Below are 19,272 nucleotides of genomic sequence, written 5' to 3'. Positions count from 1 at the left end.
CTTGTGAAGTGCTAAGCAGTTTGTGCATTTAGAAATCAGAACAAAAGCAAAGGGGTGCTCTTTAGTGGCAATTATAATAGAAGACTTCTATTCTATTCTATTAGGGAATTCCCTGGTAGCTCAGTTGGTAAAGAATATGCCTGCAGTGCAGGAGACCAGGGTTCAATCCCTGGGTGGGAAAGATCCCCTGGATCTCTTGCCTCCAGTACTCTTGCCTGGAAAATCCCATGAACAATGGAGACTGGCAGGCTACTGTCCATGGGTTTCAAGTCAGACACAACTTAGCAACTAAACAACCACCATTCTATTCTATCCTAATTCTATGATAATAGAAGTCTCCACCATGAGACAGAATTTTGAACCTAAGGAAATTGCAGATAATGATAAACTTGCACCTCAGAATCATTCTCCCTAAATGTATAGAAAGCACAACTCCTGGGTTTCTATTGTCTTCAACCTATACTAGTTACTATCTACTAGAGTCAAAAAGCGATCAAAAATCTGAAGCTGGAAGGTTAGTCAAGAAACCTCAAACAATGTCACACCAGGAATAGCTAGAGGATGGGGATTTAGTTACACCTGGAGAAGCTTAAATCATGGAAGGCAAACAAGATAGCTATTCTCAAGTCTGAATGACCTTCATGAAAAAGAGGCATAGCCTGGTTCTGAGGGCTAGTGGGGGTTAATCCAAGGCCAGTGAGTGCAAAATTCAAGGAATTAACAACTTTGAAGTTGGCATGGAGAAACACGCTTAGGTTACCTAAAGACAATACAGGTTCCATTTCTGGACAATGAGTCGCTCATTGCTAAAGATACTGTTTTAAAAAACTGCTTGGGATGGATTTGTATAGTAGTCCTTAAAAAACTTTAATGTCCATTATCATCACCTGAGCACCTTGTAAACTGTTGGTTCCTGTCAGAAGGTCAGAGGGTCATGAGATTCTGCATTTCTTGCAAGCTCCAAGGTGATGTCCATGCTAATGCAGTGTGGTTACAAGTGTTAGAATGTTACTTAAACCAGTATTTCCCAAAGTTTTCTAACAACATGACTTCAAAAGTACTCTCCAACCCTGATTTGGGGGCAGATGATTAATAAATTTTATATATTAAGTAGTTATTACTGGAATTTTGCAGGCACACACTTTCAAATTAAAAATAAATAAATAAATAAAGCTATGGGTTGGTACCTTCCAATATCCCCCCAGCTGATACTTTAAAGCAATAACCAATTTTGCCCAATTTTAAACAATACTTTTTTTTTTAACTTCCTTTAAAAAAAAAAAGTTAAAAAATGACAATTTTACTCCAAGTTTGGCAAAGTAAGTGTGTCCCAGTGAATGAATGAATGCATGCTCAGCATTTAAAATGCAGTTACTTATGATTTCCGTATACAACAGTTAACAGAGAAGTAGGATAAGATAAAACATAGCTATAACTTTTTTTCCTGTGATTTGTATTAAAAATCATGTGTCTCCAAAGTGAGGGTATGCGGACAGAAGACTCCCAAGGCGACACTTGTGGTCTTCTTTTTCCATGTAGGGCTCTGCCCTGACATTTCACCTCTCCTCCACCCCATTTGGGTGGTAAAATCCCTTCAATGGTTTGAAAGTTTCCTTCTTGCTCAGATTTTGCTTAGCTCTCTCCTTATCTAAGAAACTTGGGCTTTTAATCAGTTCAAAATCCTAAGTGACGTCTTTCCTGGAGAAATATGCTGGTATCTGAACACACAGCCCTTCCTCAAATTTTAAATCCTTCATAGGTTTCTCTCCCAGAATAAATAAGCCCACAGCTAAGAGGGAACCAGCTTCCTGTCTTTCCTCCTACTCAGTAAGTCCCCTTTCCAAAGGGCTTATTGTTTTATAGTTTGCTTAAAAGTTATAAGTAACATTTCATCTGATTTACAAAAGCCCTTTTCCTCAAGCTACTTATTACATCAGTGTATTCTGAATGAATGTAAGCTTATTCTGCTCCCTGAGAAGCATCATTTCCTGTTTAATTCCCCTTTTGCTCTTTTTAAAAGGAAAAAAGTAAAAAAAAAAAAAAAAGGAAAAAAGTAAGTAAGCTTGAGGATAAACAATCAGAAGAGCATCTATCAAATCTTAAGGCTAAAGTGTTGGAAATGTTCCAGCTTACCATCCACCAGAGGATCCTCCAAAATCAAATTACAAATACGATGCTAATCTTAACTTGGGGTATAATTATTGTTACAAAGAAACCATCATACATGTGATATATATTTTTATTAAATCATATAATCCTAGATTTACTTCCGAATGCAAGCTAAATTAATCCTCTAGGCAAAGGGAGTCAACTCATTTCCTGGTAAAATTAACTATGGAAGTTTTCACCTCTACTATAACTTTGCTGATTTAGGCAATAACCAATTTCTGGGCTTCCCTGGTATTTCAGTGGTGAAGAATCTGCCTGCCAATGCAGGAGACACAGGTTGGATCCCTGATCCATAAAGATCCCACAGGCCGAGGAGCAACTAAGCCCGTGAGTCTCAACTGCTGAGCCTGTGCTCTCAAGACCAGGAGCTGCAACTGCTGAAGCCCACGGGCCCTGGAGCCTGTGCTCCACACCAAAAGGAGCCACCTCAGTGAGAAGCTCATGAAGAGCAATGAAGAGTAGCCCCCGCTCCCCACAACTGCATAAAAGCCTGTGCAGCAACGAAGACCCAGCACAGCCAAAAATCAATTTTAAAAAGCAAAACAAAAAACTATTTCCCAATGCCAGACCCTGTTCCAGGCACCAAAGACACAGTAGTGAAGAAGAAAATTAGTTTACAATCCAGGAAGAGACGGAGAAAGTAGCAAGCAGTTGTTATTACTATTAAGTAATACTATTTGGTATTATTACTATGTAGTAATTATTAAATTTACAACTGTGATTGGACAAGGCACTAACCTAGGTAGGGGAGGACAGAGAGCCTCAGAGGAATTTGAGAGAATTCACAGAGAACTCCTCTGAGGAGTAAACAGATGAAATCAGGGTAAAAATGAAAAGCATTCCCGGCAAAGGAAATGGCATTTGTGACTGAGGCTGCTGCTAATAGAAGTAAGCATGAAAGTAAGAGCTCATCTTTGTTGCATGCCTACCACATGCATGAACTCACAGAATCCTCACGACTGGGGTTGGATCCCAGAGAAAAAGAGGAGGGTAGGGAGAGGAACACAAATCTCCGTTAAAAAAGAATCCCTGAGAAGATAATGGTTATTTTGGTTAATGGGTTTGTGAGCATTTGGTATATTAACATTTGGACTTCTGTGCGGAGTTGGACCTGTTTTTCTAATTCTGTAAATGAGGAGACTGAGAGGCATAGAGAAGTTAACTTGTCCAGGGTGTCTCAAAGCTGGATGTCGAGCCAGGGTTGGGTGAGGTAATCCGCTGCTGGTCTATTTATTCTGAACCCATCAGCTACTCTGTCTTTCCAGGAACCAGATCAACTTGAAGCCTTCCTCATCTTCAAGATTCATTACGCCAATTTTCATTTTTCACAGAATGACATAGTGAAATATGGATGTATTGGAAAATCTTCAGTTTCATTCCCAGAGTTTTGATAAATGTAAGATTCCTAGGTTGAAACCTATTTCATTAGGAAATAGTACATGAAGTTTTTCATTACAGAAGCACTAACAGAAATCCAAATGTTAATATACCAAATGCTCACAAACCCATTAACCAAAATAACCATTATCTTCTCAGGGATTCTTTTTTAATGGAGATTTGTGTTCCTCTCCCTACCCTCCTCTTTTTCTCTGGGATCCAACCACAATCATGAATTTGCCTACTTTTTATTCACATACATGTACACACATACGTGGTATATGATACTGTTTTAAGTAATGGTTTAACATTTACATACGAAATACAGAATGTTTTGAAATTTGAATTTTTTCACTCTACACTTCAGGCTCAGAGATCCATCCATACCAATGCATAAAGGTCTGATTTATTCAAATTCTGTACAGTATCCTATTAATCAATTGCACCACAACTCTTTCCATTCCCTATCAGCAGATATTTAGGCTGTTTTCAGAGATCCAAATGTCATTTTGGAGCCAAATATTTTTTTTTTCCAATCTAAAAAAAAGCAGTTTACTAAGATAATCTTACCAACAACTCTTTGTGATCCCATGGAGGCCAGAATACTGGAGTGGGTAGCCTTTCCCTTCTCCAGGGTATCTTCCCAACCCAGGAATGGAACAGGTATCTCCTGCATTGTAGGTGGTTTCTTTACCAACTGAGCTATCAGGGAATCCCTACAAACTGCTAGAAATACTTTAAAATTCAAATTTCATTTCCACATAGTCTTTTTTCTAAAGCATAAACTTTGATAACTCAAGCTGTTTAAAAATACCTAGATATTTAACATACCAGGTATGACTCTTTGACTATGACAAAGCCTTTGACTGTGTGGATCACCACAAACTGTGGAAAATTCTGAAAGATGGGGAACACCAGACCCCCTGACCTGTCTCTTGAAAAACCTGTATGCAGATCAGGAAGCAACAGTTAGAACTGGACATGGAACAACAGAATGGTTCCAAATAGGAAAAGGAGTACGTCAAGGCTGTATATTATCACCCTGCTTATTTAACTTATATGCAGAGTACATCATGAGAAACACTGGGCTGGAAGAAGCACAAGCTGGAATCAAGATTGCTGGGAGAAATAGCAATAACCTCAGATATGCAGATGACACCACCCTTATGGCAGAAAGTGAAGAAGAACTAAGGAGCCTCTTGATGAAAGTGAAAGAGGAGAGTGAAAAAGTTGGTTTAAAGCTCAGCATTCAGAAAACTAAGATCATGGCATCTGGTCCCATTACTTCATGGTAAATAGATGGGGAAACAGCAGCAGACTTTATTTTGGGGGGGCTCCAAAATCACTGCAGATGGTGACTTCAGCCATGAAATTAAGTCGCTTGCTCCTTGGAAGAAAAGTTATGACCAACCTAGACAGCATATTAAAAAGCAGAGACATTGCTTTGCCAACCAAGGTCCGTATAGTCAAGGCTATGGTTTTTCCAGTAGTCATGTATGGATGTGAGAGTTGGACTGTGAAGAAAGCTGAGTGCCGAAGAATTGATACTTTTGAACTGTGGTGCTGGAGAAGACTCTTGCGAGTCCCTTGGACTGCAAGGAGATCCAACCAGTCCATCCTAAAGGAAATCAGTCCTGAATATTCATTGGAAGGACTGATGTTGAAGCTGAAACTCCAATACTTTGGCCACCTGATGTGAAGAACTGACTCATTTGAAAAAAACCCTGATGCTGGGAAAGATTGAAGGTGGGAGAAGGGGATGACAGAGGATGAGATGGTTGGATGGCATCACCAACTCAATGGACATGGGTTTGGGTGGACTCCGGAAGTTGGTGATGGACAGGGAGGCCTGGCGTGCCGTGGTTCATGGGGTTGCAAAGAGTCGGACACGACTGAGTGACTGAACTGAACTGATGACTCTTTGCAAATGCAAAGTTAATAGTATTTTAAATGAGAAAATACATTTATAGGTAAAGTAAATCTATAATCATTCTGTTGAAAACAAAACATATTGAAGAAAAAGCATATGCAGAAAATAGTCTTATAACCACTTTCTTTTTCTGATAACCACAGTGACTAGGCAGAAAACTCTGAGTGCTTGAGCAAGTAAACAAACCAAAGCTTTCCCTGGAATGCTTTGTTCAGTGTTTTAGGCAGAAAATAATCCAAGACACTACCCCACAGAATTTCAAATTTCAAATTTCTCTTTAGAATCGAGCAATTAGGAGGTACTCCCATGTACCAGAGTCAAGGATGGATAAAGTGGACAACGAAGCAAAGTAATAAAACACCAAGTCTTTCACCCTGAAGTCTTTAGACCCATAAACAGTGTGACCATACACAATGATGTATTTACATTAATGGAAATGTTTAGTTCAAGGATATTGTAACAAAGTTTATTATCCAGGCTAAACTGAAGTCAAGTCTACAAATAAGTGAAGACTTATCAATGGCATTCCTCTACCTTTAATATCACTTTATATAAAGAATCTGAGAAAACCACAAAAGGTAGATGTTTTAAAATATGAATAAATGTTTACTAATGGCTGCATTCTTTACACGCTAAAATAACCTAGTCTCAAGAGTTCCCTGGTGGCCCCAGTGGTTAGGACTCTGCACTTTGACTGCCATGGCCCAAGTTCAATCCTTGGGAACTAAGATTCCACAAGGCTAGGTGTAGACAAAAATAAACAAACTACCCTAGTCTAGAAGATGTAAAGGAAATTCAAGAAAGAGTATTTTCTCTGAAGAGAGGGGGGAGAAATGTTTCCTCTCTTAGCAGATTTCCAAGGAAGTGTTCAACATTCCTAAGAAGGTAAACAAAGCTGGGTTTCCAATGAAAGAAGTAACTCCAGTGCACTGGGGATCACCATGCAGTCAGCTCCATGGTCACAATTAGCCAAAATGTTTTAGCACATTTCACAGGCCAGAGCCAAGGGGATATCACTTCTAAATTCCTGGTCTCCAGTCCAAGAAATCCCCCTGGGCTTAGGAAAACCTCCAGGCTTCAGGAGGCAGCTCAGAACTCAACTGCAATTCATCCTACCAGTAGTTTGGTGAAATAACTGGCCAAGCAAATGGAGAAGCTCAATTATCCATTTATCCATCCAACACAGATACCTATTGCCCATCTTATCACATGGCACAAAATCTCAGGGGGAAAAAAACCGTCTGAGAGCACAGATGCTCTAAAGGCAAGTCCACAAAAACACAGACATACCAAATATAACCTTTGCCCCATGCTGACCTCTTAACTATAGCTTCATGTTTAGTTGCTCAGTCGTGTCTGACTCTTAGAGACCCCATGGACTGCAGCTCGCCAGGCTCCTCTGTCCGTGAGATTTTTCAGGCAAGCATACAGGTGTGGGTTGCCATTTCCTTTTCCAAACTATAACTTCAAAGTGCCCTACTTTCTTGTTTTTCAATTAAGTAATATGTATCTTATAGAAAAAACATAGAAGCCTAAAACATGCAACTTTTTTGCATTCCCCCTCAAAGGACAAAATATATTGTATGAGCAGTAGAAACTAGTTATAAAGAGAATGAGATTCAGCAAGAGGCCAGAAACCAAAAGTAGAACTGCTTAAACTTTTCAAACTTCCCCACCTTTGTGATTTTTCTAAATGTCTGGTGGCTTCCCCTGGTGTTACTAGCAGTAAGCAGTGACTTCTGAACAGAAAGCAGGGGCCATGACAGGCACATGCCCTCTGCAACCACGCTAGGCTGTGGACATGTAAGGTGAAGGGCGAGTCTGTGCCGAGAGCATTCCAGACAAACGTCCCCAGCAAATCTCTGGGTCCTGAAACAAGAGTACGAAAGAAGGGCAAAGCAAGTGGCCCGGGCATGTGAAGTCACCCTGGGGACTTCAAAACAGTATGGTTCTTAGCATTCCCCTTACCCCAGAAACTCAGCCCAGAATAAGAGAAGTTACTGTCAGGCAGTCTAAACCCAATCCTTTGCTGAAGAAAAAAGCATTCTGTCATCTGCTACCCTCTGCTTAGTCCCTTCTTACTAACTGAAGCCTAACTGTTGGACTGTTTTTTGATCTGAGGGCTTTTTTTACTTTCTAAAATGAGAACTGGCCTTTGATATGTCAAAGTAGAGCAAAATGAAACCTTTATTTACAGCATGCTGTACTATTTGAAAAATAGAGATTTCATTTAAAGCATAAAGTTCTATTTTTTTTTTCCCCTATCAAAGATGATTGTGAATCAGAGTAACTGGGGACAACTGGACCGAGGAGGTGGCTCAGGCCAGGTCTGGGAGAATGGCTTAAGGACACCACAGCAGAGGGCCAGAGAGGCACTGGTGGGAAGTCAAAAGAGATGACGTGCGAAGCTTGGTCTGGGATATCCCAGGAAACCAAACTGGTTCAGTCCGAAAACACTAGGGAAGAATAATGTGGAGAAATAAAGAAAAAGCCATATCATTGCCATGAAACCTCTGTCCTCCTATGGGGCACATCACAGACATGCAGCAGCTAGGGGCAAGACAGGGAAAATTCCAGAACCAAGGCCTAGGGGGGATCTGGGGAATGGAGACAGGAGGGTTCAGGCACCAGGCCCACCACGAACACTCTGTGTTCATTTCCCAGGGCTGCAGCAACAAAGTACCGCAAACATGGTGGCTTACAATAACAGGTGTTTATCTCACAGTTCTGGAGGCTAGAAGTCCAAATGCCAAGTGCTGGCAGGGCCATGCTCCATCTGAACCTGGTAGGGGGGAATACTTCCTTGCCTCGTGCTAGTTTCTGGTGGTTTGCTGGCACTCCTTAGCACCCCGTGGCTGATAGATGCCATCACTCCAACCCAGTGTTTTCACATGGTGCTCTCCCTGTGTCTCTGTCCTCACACACATGCTTCTTATAAGGATACCAGTCACACTGGACCAGGGGGCCACCCTACTCCAGCATGACTTCATCTTAACCACTACATCTCCGTGACCCTATTTTCAAATGAGGTCACATTCTGAGGTACTGGGAGTTATAACTTCAACATGTCTTTTTAGGGAGACACGACTCAACCCATAACACATCTCTTGATGCCCAGTCCTTCCTCTGAGCCAGAGGGACTCTGATTCTCTGCGTGCATGCTAAGTTGCTCAGTCGTGGCTTACTCTCTGCAACCCTGTGAACTGTAGCCCACCAAGCTCCTCTGGCCATGGGATTCTCCAAGCATGAACACTGGAATGGGTTGCCATGCCCTCCTCCAGGGGATCTTCCCAACCCAGAGATTCAATCTGTGTCTCTTAGGTCTCCCGCATTAGCAGGATTCTTTACCACTAGCATCACCTGGAAAGCCCTTCTGACATCCTAGAGTCACTCAGAACACCATGGGTGCCATTTCAAATTAAAGAGAAAGAGAAAAAAAAGATAGCCTATGGTGGTGAAAGTCAGAGTAGTGGTTACATGGTAGGAGAGGAGCAGTGATCAAGTGAGAGTGCTCCGTGCACTCCCGGAAGGCAGGCTATGTTCCGCCTCTTCACCTGGAGGCAGGTTATACAAGTGTGCTTCTTGGGAACAAATGTATTGAACTATATGTACATGGCCTTTCCTCATGGCTTAGCAGGTAAAGAATCTGCCTGCAATGCAGAAGTCCTTGGTTCAATCCCTGGGTTTGGAAGATCCTCTGGAGAAGGGAACATCTACCCACTCCAATATTCTGGCCTGGAGAAATCCATGGACTGTATAGTCCATGGGGTCGTCAAGACTTGGACACAACTGAGTGACTATTAAATAGCTGTGAAAAAAAGAGAAGCGAAAAGCAAAGGAGAAATGGAAAGATATAAGCATCTGAATGCAGAGTTCCAAAGAACAGCAAGGATAGATAAGGAAGTCTTCCTCAGCGATCAATGCAAAGAAATAGAGGAAAACAACAGAATGGAAAAGACCAGAGATCTCTTCAAGAAAATTAGAGATACCAAGGGAACATTTCATGCAAAGATAGGCTCAATAAACGACAGAAATGGTATGGACCTAACAGAAGCAGAAGATATTAAGAGGTAGCAAGAATACACAGAAGAACTATACAAAAAAGATCTTCACAACCAAGATAATCACGATGGTGTGATCACTCACCTAGAGCCAGACATCCTGGAATGTGAAGTCAAGAGGGCCTTAGGAAACATCACTACGAACAAAGCTAGTGGAAGTGATGGAATTCCAGTTGAGCTCTTTCAAATCCTGAAAGATGATGCTGTGAAAGTGCTGCACTCAATATGCCAGCAAAATTGGAAAACTCAGCAGTGGCCACAGGGCTGGAAAAGGTCAGTTTTCATTCCAATCCCAAGAAAGGCAATGCTGAAGAATGGTCAAACTACCCCACAATTGCACTCATCTCACATGCTACTAAAGTAATGCTCAAAATTCTCCAAGCCAGGCTTCAGCAATATGTGAACCCTGAACTTCCAGATATTCAAGCTGGTTTTAGAAAAGGCAGAGGAATCAGAGATCAAATTGCCAACATCTGCTGGATCATGGAAAAAGCAAGAGAGTTCCAGAAATACATCTATTTCTCCTTTATTGACTATGCCAAAGCCTTTGACTGTGTGGATCACAATGAACTGCGGAAAATTCTGAAAGAGATGGGAATACCAGACCACCTGACCTGCCTCTTGAGAAACCTGTATGCAGGTCAGGAAGCAACAGTTAGAACTGGACATGGAACAACAGACTGGTTCCAAATAGGAAAAGGAGTACGTCAAGGATGTATATTGTCACCCTGCTTATTTAACTTATATGCAAAGTACATCATGAGAAACGCTGGGCTGGAAGAAGCACAAGCTGGAATCAAGATTGCCGGGAGAAATAGCAATAACCTCAGATATGCAGATGACACCACTCTTGTGGTAGAAAGTGAAGAGGAACTGAAGAGCCTCTTGATGAAAGTGAAAGAGGAGAGTGAGAGAGTTGGCTTAAAGCTCAACATTCAGAAAACAAAGATCATGGCATCTGATCCCATCATTTCATGGCAAATAGATGGGGTAACAGTGGAAACAGTGTCAGACTTTATATTTTTGGGCTCCAAAATCACTGCAGATGGTGACTGCAACCGTGAAATTAAAAGACGCTTACTCCTTGGAAGCAAAGTTATGACCAACCTAGATAGCATATTGAAAAGCAGAGCCATTACTTTGCCAACAAAGGTCCGTCTAGTCAAGGCTATGGTTTTTCCAGTAGTCATGTATGGATGTGAGAGTTGGACTGTGAAGAAAGCTGAGCACCGAAGAATTGATGCTTTTGAACTGTGGTGTTGGAGAAGACTCTTGAGAGTCCCTTGGACTGCAAGGAGATCCAACCAGTCCATTCTAAAGAAGATCAGTCCTGGGTGTTTTTTGGAAGGAATGATGCTAAAGCTGAAACTCCAGTACTTTGGCCATCTCATGCGAAGAGTTGACTCATTGGAAAAGACTCTGATGCTGGGAGGAACTGGGGGCAGGAGGAGAACAGGACGACAGAGGATGAGATGGCTGGATGGTATCACCGACTCAATGGACGTGAGTTTGAGTGAACTCCGGGAGTTGGTGATGGACAGGGAGGCCTAGAGTGCTGCAATTCATAGGGTCGCAGAGTCAGACATAACTGAGCAACTGAATTGAACTGAGCGACTTTCACTTTCACTTCATATGTACATGGTTTTATGCTCCTCTGCATGGATGATGAATTGCCATAAGAGCTTTACTTTTAGAGAACTTGGTGCTGTCCAAACCATAAAGGTGTTGACAGCCCAGGTGTAACTTCAGAAAGGAGCTTTACCTGGGAGAAGCCCCAACCCAACAGTCAGCCACTCAGCCCTGCTGGTTCAGACATTCGAGTGGTCAGTTTACCTGAGACGTTCAACTCCCAGGTGCTGGTGTATAAATGGAAATGCCAAAGTAACACACTTATAATGAGAAAAATATAAGGGCCAAGGAGTACATATATTTGAACTAAAAGATTGACAATTTCTAGAGGCAAAATTTCTGGGTGACTTAAAAACGTTGTTTGACAACCACTGACCCACAATAAGGGCACAGGCTTCCCAAAACAGTGCCAGAAATGAGCTACAACAGTTTTTGCTCTGCCCTGTTTTCCTAGCCTTCTTGGGGACCTCTGCCACACATTCCATTTTCAGGCTAATTACAGCTCAAGTATATTCCAGTGTTTTTTCTTTCACATCTAATTCTCCTCTGGGAATTTTAAACTCTTGTGGTTATGGAGTTTTCCATCCTCTTGCCTAATTTCTAAGCAAGAGAGATCAACACCAAAAGACAGAGTTAAAATACACCGGACCCCACTCAGATTTGGTAGAAAATATATTTCTGCAGTAAAAATATGTAGGATTTCCTAGAATTAAATATAAGTCAGACATTTAACATCAGATATTGCATAAGCTCAGTTGTGGAAGTGTCTGGTGATGGAAGTAAAATTTGATGCTGTAAAGAACAGTATTTCATAAGAACCTGGAATTCCATGAATCAAGGTAAATTGGACACGGTCATGCAGGAGATGGCAAGAGTAAATAAACATGGACATCTTAGGAAACAGTGAACTAAAATGGACAGGAATGGGTGAATTCAATTCAGATGACCCTTATACCTACTATTGTGGGCAAGAATCCCATAGAAGAAATGGAGTAGCACTCAGAATCAACAAGAGAGTCTGAAATGCAATAGTTAGGTGCAACCTTAAAAATGACAGAATGATCCTGGTTTGTTTCCAAGGCAAACATCACAGTAATCCAAGTCTACGCCCCAACCACTGATGCTAAATAAGCTGAAGTTGACCGGTTCCATGAAGACCTAGAAGACCTACAACTAACACCAAAAAAAAATGGCCCTTTCATCACAGGGGACTGGAATGCACAAGTAGGAAGTCAAGAGATACCTGGAGTAACAGGCAAGTTTGGCCTTGGAGTACAAAATGAAGAGGGCAAAGGCCAACAGAATTCTACCAAGACAACACACCAGTCATAGCAGACACCCTTTTTCAACAACACAAGAGACAATTTTACACATAAACATCACCAGATGGTCAATACTGAAATCAGACTGATTATATTCTTTGCAGTCAAAGATGGAGAAGCTCTATACAAGCAGCATAAACAAGACCTGGAGCTGACTGTGGCTCAAATCATCAGCTCCTCGTATTAAAATTCAGGCTGGCAGTGAGCGAAGAGGAACTAAAAAGTATCTTGATGAGGGTGAAGGAGGAGAGTGAAAAAGCCAGCTTAAATCTCAATATTAAAAAAACTAAGATCATGGCATCCAGTCCCATCACTGCATGGCAAATAGAAGGGGAAAAGGTAGAAGCAGTGACAGATTTCCTCTGCTTGGGCTCTAAAATCATTGGGGATGGTGACCATAGCCATGAAATTAGAAGACAATTGCTTCTTGGCAGGAAAGCTATGACAAACCTAGACAGTATGTTAAAAAGCAGAGCCATCACTTTGCCAACAAAGTCCATATAGTCAAGGCTATGGTTTTTTTCCAGTAGTCATATACAGATGTGAGAGCTGGACCATAAGGAAGGCAGAGCACCAAAAAATTGATACTTTCAAACTGTTGTGCTGGAGAAGTCTCTTGAGACTCCCTTGGACTGCAAGGAGATCAAACCAGTCCATCCTAAAGGAAATCAGCCCTGAATATTTATTGGAAGGACTGATGCTGAAGCTGAAGCTCCAATACTTTGGCCACCTGATGCGAAGAGCTGACTTATTGGAAAAGACCCTGATGCTGGGAAAGACTGAAGGAGAAGAGGGTGACAAAGGATGCAATGGTTGGATGGCATCACCAATTCATTGGACATGAATTTGGGCAAACTCTGGGAGATGGTGAGGGACCGGGAGGCCTGGAGTGCTGCAGTCCATGGGGTGGTGAAGAGTCAGATACAACTTGGTGACTGAACAACAACAATTGAAGAAGCTCTGAATAACATATTGATGTGTTAAAAATTGAATGATGTCTTAAAAATGGGAATGGGGAGGAGAAGAGGAATAAGAAAGGGGAACAGAGAGGAGGAAAGGAAGCCAAACTTTAACTGCAAAGGAAACAAATAAAAATAAAATCTTAATCAAACTGCACATAAAAATTATCAAGCAAATAATTACAGAAGAGGAAGCTGTGGCTTTCTTGAGTGTGAAATGTAATAGGGAGGTACTGGAAGTTTCAAGGCCATGCATTTATAGTAGTCCTGTGGACTGTTTTCCTTGGATATCTCCACTCTCAAACTTCATATAGAAACCCAGGTTTCAGAAGTCTCAAATGATACTTCACATCTCCTTTTTCTTTTTTTTTTGGCTGTGCTATGTGTGACTTGCAGGATCTCAGTTCCCCAATCAGGGACTGAACCTGGGCAATGGCAGTGAAAACCTGGAATCCTAACCACTAGGCAACCAAGGAACTCCCTCACGTTTCTTTCAAACACTTAGGTTATTAAAAATGAGAGATCAAATATCAAGTATGTATTATGTTCAATAATGTTCATCATTTTCTCATGAAATGTTTTCATCATCTTCTCGTGAAAACTGCCATAAATCGGAGGCAGCTAGTGGGATTCCACTTTTCAAGAAAGTCTTCCTTCTCTACCTCTACCCATGTTGAGATGAGGATAGAGAAGATTCTAAGAAAGAAAGTATATGTAAAGTGTTTCAAGAACATATGTTTCAAGATACAACTATCAGGTTTTTTAAACTACAGAAAAAGATGAACAGATGTTCATTTTTAATGGACAAATGAACAGAGTAGTTTTTGTTCTCAACCCTAGTTTATTCTGAAAAATCACAGTACCAATCAACAGATTTTCATCTCCCAACTCCACCTGAAGCATGCGTACATGCACATACACGCACACTTGTGTACACACACACACTGCACACTGCATCCCTCCACTGTTTGCCCATGGATCTCTATATTATAATTAGTACTGTGCCTGGCACATGAAAGGTGTCCAAATATTTATTACTGTTCAAGGAAAACTGAAGAATATAACAACATGAGTAGATAAATAGAGTCCAAATTGAAGTCACAGGATGAGATGGTGGGATGGCATCACCGAGTCAATGGATATCAGTTTGAGTAAACTCAGGAGTTGGTGATGGACAGGGAGGCCTCGCGTGCTGCAAGGGAGTTGCAAAGAGTCGGACACAACTGAGCAACTGAACTGAACTGAAAGTGAAGTCATGAACTGAAAGTGAAGTCAGGTTCTAATAGGACTCAGACTGGTTAAAAAAAAAAAAAAAGAAATTAGAGCCAGAGAAGGCCAAACAGAAAGACTTTCTGGAGAAAGTCAAATTTTAACTATCCAATGAACAAGAGTTATGATAATAGCTATAATAAGAGTTATAATAATAATAATAATGTAACAATATTGATTAAATGTTAGGTATTTGGCAGGCCCTATACTGAACTATTTGCACATGCTTTCTTTTTTAATTATCATAACTGTGAAGTGGGCATTATTCAAGTTTAGAGATGAAGAAAGTGATCTTCACAGAAGTTAGGCAATGTGTTCAGAGTCAGGCAGTTTATCAGCCATGAAGCTGGAAAGGCAGGTTATCATCTAGCTTGGATGGGGGTGGGTGGGGAGTGGAAGGAGAAGGGCACCAGTTCTAAAGGCCTTCACAATCTGCAGCACAGGGAGGCTTGCAGCGACTGTAGGAGCAAATGGAACAGTAAAAAAAAAAAAAAAGGGCAACAGGAGAGAGCAGAAAACTTCAAAAGACCTGTGGGAAGAATTCTCTGGATTTTTGAGCAGAAAAAAATTTCTGTAATAAAAACCATGCTTGAGGAATGTTAATATAAAAGGTGCATGGACAGGAATATTGGTGGTCATAGGTGGAGACCTTGGGTAGAAGCTCTGTAAGAAGAATGTAATTGCATTATTTATGGTTAAAGCAGAGGAGGCCTACACACCAACTCTAAAAATGGAGGGAAGCTTTTCAGGTTTTTTGCAGTAGATGGGCCAGTTTTGTCCTCCAAAAATATCCCAGGCCTGCAAAACATTTACAGATATTTCAACCATCAGAAATTACACATATCCCTTAACATCCTGCTTAAGAAAAAATCCAATTATTTCTAATCTAATTGTAGCATAGCTGGGATCAAACAAGAGTGATTAGCTAACTTACTCTGACATTTACTTGAGATATTGGCTTCAACTATCAAAAGGATCTTGACAGCAGTATTCTTTATCTCACCAAAATCATTCACAAAAAAAAGTCCTATAACTTGCGGAGTCTGTCAATTAAATAAAATTATGAATTAAATTACTTGCTGTTGCTGAAAAGCAGCTGGAAATCCATCTGGAACTGGATCAACTCATCGCTCTTGTCTAAATGCAACAAGATAACCCATTTTTTTCCATTTTAAGTGCAGTTTATAACTTTATTATACTATAATAATTATATATTACATGATCTAATACCAGCTTTATATTATCCATAAAAACAAACCAGGGAATTAAAAAAAAAAAACTGATTTTTTAATTCTTTGGCTCTGTGCTGAACATAGAGTATGCGCATATTCCCCATCTTTGCCTCTTCTATCCCTTAAGACATGAAGGACTCTTACACACTAAAGGGCTGCACAGATTTTAATAAAAGCATTTCATTTTATTACACTTTGTACTGTATTATTTTAATAAAAGCAGCACCTTCTATGGTGCTGGCCTAAATATTTGCAATAAAATATTTCCTAAGAAGAAAACTCCTCTAAGCTATCAGAAACACTGGGCTGATAACTTCTCTGAGGACTAAAATCTTATTGGGGAGGCAGACTCCATAAAATCAGCTCAAAGACAAGAAGACTTTGTTTATATTGTTGGTATTATAGCAGCATGTCCTTGAGGGACAGGGGGAAAAAAATCTAAAAGGTAGAACCTTTAAAATATGTATACAGAGTATCTCTATTAACCAGGAAGATGCCCTGTAAAGACGCCATTCTTTGTGAGAAACTCTGTCACTCTGAGTTTCAGCAAGAGTCCACAGCTGGCCCTTCTCAGTTCCCTTTCCCAGGCAGGGACTCACTCTCAGCTCTGGCCCTGATGAGAAGAGATGAGAAGAGCTTTTTATCCCCAGTGAATCTGTTTGTGTCTCCAGCTAGGTTAAATGATATCTAACAGAAACCTAAGACATATCATAATAAGCAATGGATTTCAAGCGGTGCTTACTAAAGGGCATGAAATCATAGATGTGAGATGCTGGGCTATTAAAGAGGGAAATGATTTTGTTATCTAATCTCTTGGCACACTTATTTCCTCACAAATGTAACTACAAACCCAACTCAAATTATCATAAATTATGAATTATGAAACTGAAAATTTGTTGTAACAGAGTCTCTAAGTTGCATCTGACTCTTTGCAGCCCCATGGATTATGGCACACCAGGCTCCCCTCTTCTTCACTATCTCCTGGAGGTGGTCAAATTCACGTTCATTGAGTCAGTAATACTATCTAACCATCTCTGAAAGTTTCAGTTCAGTTCGGTTCAGTCGCTCAGTCGTGTCTGACTCTTTGTGACCCCATAAATCACAGCACGCCAGGCCTCCCTGTCCATCACCAACTCCCGGAGTTCACTCAGACTCATGTCTGAAAGTTTACTGTACATGAAAACAAATTTGAGAATAGCCATCTGATAATATTCACATACCAGTCTCTTACATGTCAACCTAATAATTTTCAAAAAAAGTTTCAAAGCCAGAAAAGTTTTAATTAATTTAGACAAACCCACAGGAATGAATGCACATTTCACCTATTTTCTCCAATGGGTCAAGTTTTTGAAATGATACACTGATAATCCTAATAGTTACAAAGATGAAGCCTAAGAGTTATTAAGATGTTACAGCTGAGCTATTCACACTGTGAGTTAATCCATGGGCACGGATGGAGACACCTGGCAACCGTCTGTTCTATTTATAAAGTTCTGAACGCCACACCAGGTGGAGGACACGGGGCAAACAAGATGAGACATAACTGCTGCCTGCTTAAACTGAAACATGTTCCAGATTTTATGTCAGCACATCAGCCATAAGGAAACAGATACCAAAAGCTGAAAGATAACTGATATATATATATATATGTCAGTTAAGTATGTAAATTAATAAATGAGCAGGGCATCTGGCTAAATAATCTCAAAAGTAATTTTCTAAGAGTATACCAAGTTTCCCCAGAGAGTTGGATACTGGAGATGATGAGCTATCTTGGAATCAAAGGATACCTGATAAAATGCCTCTGTTCATTTCTGATAAACCAGTGCTACTAGGAAGTACTGCCTTGGTCATAAATTTTCATGATTTAAGTGTTACTCTAAGACTGAGAAGATTATCTATGAAGAACGATAGAAACAAAATTTCTAAGGCATAGTATAGTCCCATGGCAACTATTACAAGAGTTCATTTCCACTGAAACTGTAACTCCCTGCATAGCCTGGGGGAAAGGGGGCTGGCATCAGGAAAAGGGAAGAGTTTCCCATTATATAGAATATCCCCTCTTCAGACGATCATTGTCCTTTTGGTTGGTGGCATCTGAAACTAGATGGGAAAAATTAAGTTAATCTACTCAAATCAATCACACTTGCAAACGATACCAACTGTGATCGATTTGAGTAGATGATTAACTTAGTTTTTCATATCTAGTTTCAGATGCCACCAGCCAACCCAGAGACTTAGAGACAACTAGATATTCAGCCTAGAGAGAAGTTGAGCAATCAAAGCTAGTAATGGAGCGTTTCATGCTTGAGTGAGTACAAGGATTTATTTCAGTGAGTGAGAGGAAAACTGTACACAGTCCTCTGAGAACCGCTTCTCAGTGTGGACATGCCTGTGCCCTGGCCTAGAGCAAGGAAGGGAAATCAGTGATGGCCAATTAATGGGGAGAAGAAAAATGTGAAGAATGAAAACATGTGTGTGAGACAGAGAGAGAGAGAGCAAGAAAAAGCCCAAGAGGAAAGTCCATCAACCACCAGGTAAAGACTGAATCTCTAAATCAGCCTCCAGTGGCATCTTATTCTAATTAAAACACAATTCAAACTCCTTCTTAAGACTTGAAGGTATCTCACAAGCAGTCTTCTGCTTACCTCACTGACTTCCTCTCCTCCTAGCTTGCCCTTTTGCACTCTTCTCCAAGTTCTGCAAACATCCGCAGTTCATTTATGCCTCCGGGCCTCTGTGGCCACTGTTTCCTCTGCCTAGAATGCTCTTCACTTGACTGGCTTCTCACCATTCCTATCTTTCTTCATACACCACCCCCTCATGGCAGCTCTCTGACTGCCCTAAACCAGCTTCCCTCAGACCCTGTCTGGCACACCCCCACAATGAACTGTCTTCATAACACTCATTCTATCTGAAAAGTGTTTTCCCATATATTTGTATCTGATTTATTGATTCCATTTCCCACAGAAACATAAACTCTGTAAGAGCAAAGAATGTGTTTTGTTCAATGCTGCACACCCTACCTAGAACATCTCCTGTACATGGTAGGGACGCAATAAATATTGGCTGAATCTCAAGTTCCACCATATAGATGACTGCAGAAAGTCACTCAAGAGCCACTGCAAAACCATTCTCTGCCTCTTTTGTTGCCCCATCAAAGCACATGGTTATGACCATGACCCACAACCACACCAATTCCAGGCCTGCTTCCACACGCCACGGGGGTGAGAATAACATTGCTTCCTTCCCTTAGAGAAATCGCCAGCTTCCTTGCCATTTCCTCTCCTGGAGGCCTTATTCTCTCATCTCCCACAGATCTTTCCA

The 19,272-nt window shown here is 40.9% G+C and overlaps 1 protein-coding gene across 5 annotated transcripts in view; it reads right to left on the bottom strand.

Annotated features, from left to right (window-relative positions):
* ST3GAL6 (ST3 beta-galactoside alpha-2,3-sialyltransferase 6) overlaps nucleotides 1-19,272 on the bottom strand; it is an 87,411-nt gene that overhangs the window by 64,281 nt on the left and 3,858 nt on the right. Inside the window, exon 1 of one of the 5 annotated variants that reach the window (XM_070368198.1) lies at nucleotides 15,651-15,766. The exons of the other annotated variants lie outside the window; for them this stretch is intronic. The gene's annotated coding sequence lies outside the window, so the exon portion shown is untranslated. Of the gene's footprint in view, nucleotides 1-15,650; nucleotides 15,767-19,272 lie in introns of those variants that run through there. 5 annotated transcript variants of the gene reach the window in all.

The sequence above is a fragment of the Bos mutus genome, chromosome 1, assembly GCF_027580195.1.
Source record: "Bos mutus isolate GX-2022 chromosome 1, NWIPB_WYAK_1.1, whole genome shotgun sequence".
NCBI classification, from domain to species: domain Eukaryota; kingdom Metazoa; phylum Chordata; class Mammalia; order Artiodactyla; family Bovidae; genus Bos; species Bos mutus.
This window is presented reverse-complemented; position numbering and strand designations above follow the sequence as displayed.